The sequence below is a fragment of the Austrofundulus limnaeus genome, unplaced genomic scaffold (genome assembly GCF_001266775.1).
Source record: "Austrofundulus limnaeus strain Quisiro unplaced genomic scaffold, Austrofundulus_limnaeus-1.0 Scaffold806, whole genome shotgun sequence".
NCBI classification, from domain to species: Eukaryota; Metazoa; Chordata; class Actinopteri; order Cyprinodontiformes; family Rivulidae; genus Austrofundulus; species Austrofundulus limnaeus.
In genome coordinates this window covers 179,949-181,559 of record NW_013953208.1, presented here as the reverse complement: position 1 = coordinate 181,559, position 1,611 = coordinate 179,949, and the positions used below count along the sequence as shown (strand labels likewise).

General features: G+C 37.9%; 1 protein-coding gene across 5 annotated transcripts in view; it reads right to left on the bottom strand.

Moving 5' to 3' along the window:
• The window catches only part of pus10 (pseudouridine synthase 10), a gene marked incomplete at its 5' end in the record, with an annotated part of 49,783 nt that overhangs the window by 6,714 nt on the left and 41,458 nt on the right, over window positions 1–1,611 (bottom strand).

Below are 1,611 nucleotides of genomic sequence, written 5' to 3'. Positions count from 1 at the left end.
CTCACACACGCACACACACATTATCAACATTGTTTAACTTTGTGTGTGGGGGAAAACAGCCAAGAACATTAGGTAGTAAAATTAAATAAATAATTGAAAGACAAAAAAAAAATCCGTTCGATCATAAAATAAAAATAAAATAATAAAATAGGAAGTTGTATTGAGACAATTCTTGTTCATGCATACTTCAGTCATTCATAATTTCCTACTGCATGAGTTGTATTCACTCAGGCACTTAAACTATTTACAGAACAAGCATTTTTAAACTCAGAACATGAATTATTTTTAACTTTTGTGATTAAAAACATTGATTTGAATCTCATTTTTGAAGCTGTTCTGTAAATAACATTCAAACAAACAATACATATAGAAACTTCTGATCAATCCATATCATTTTCAGACTTAAAACAATGTACAGATTTAAGCCCCGCCAACTTCCGGTTAAACCACACCCACATCCGGTTTAGGCCCCRTCCACTCCGAGTACAGATACAGATACAGATAATTTAGATACAGATACAGATGGTGGTGTACTCGCTCATCCCTAGTTTTACTGTATTACATTAAACCTAAGTCTAATAATCATAATAATGTTTTGATATTTTATAAATTAAATTATACATTTTAAATAAAAAAAAACTTTTTTTTGTCCCCTACCCTTCTAATTTTCCTAACCAGACCAGGAACCTGTACTGCAGGATTAACCTGAGTGTCCCAGTTCTGGACAACTTTTTTAACCAGGAGGATCTCAGACCAGATTTCAGGCTGAGCAGGGAGTCTCTGGCAGTGTTGCTGAATCTCTTTAAACAGGATGGCCATTGTGATGGAATACTTATATAATTCTCTGCTTGTACAAGTTCATACTGTCTTGATATTCATATTATTGTATCTCTTTTGATAACTGCTACATCTTGTATAWTCTGTTTCTCATGATTTCAAGACGCCTCTCATGTCTGTAACCTCTCTCTTATTTTGGTAATCTTTGTTCGAGCTGGTGCTCTGTCATTGGACCAGGTTGACATTTGTCGGTCTGTGATTGGACACTCACGATCTGCCACTGAATGTAAAACTGCATCTCTGTTCATTGTTCAGTCAGTAGCAACTTGACGGATTTCTTTGATCGGGTCTGCTTGAGTTGTTACTCTGCTTCTGCTAAACCTTTTATTAAATCATCTTGACGGCCACCATGCAGTACACATAGTTTCATTCACGTGTTTCTGCCTTTTTAATAAATATTTCTACAACAATTTGGCGTCATGAGTGGAACTCCACCAACYGAGTGAGCCCATCGGGGCCGACGGGAGGACGATTAACCCTGAGACTGACTGTCTTCACTTCGGCTGAAACTAGTTAGAGAGTTTGAGCAAACAGCAAGAAAGAAGGTGGACTACAGGAACCACCAAAGATTCAATCTCCGTTGCAGACAAAGTGGCATTTTCCTCAAGAGCCTTCAACTTAAATCCTCCGTTGGTGGACACCGAGCAAGCAAGATCTTCCAGAAGGCACAGACCCAGCTCCTGAACGAAAGAGTAAGACAAACTAACTTCACCACTGAAGCCATAGAAGCCAAAGAACAAGACATCAGACAAGAATTAACGGCACGTCTTGATC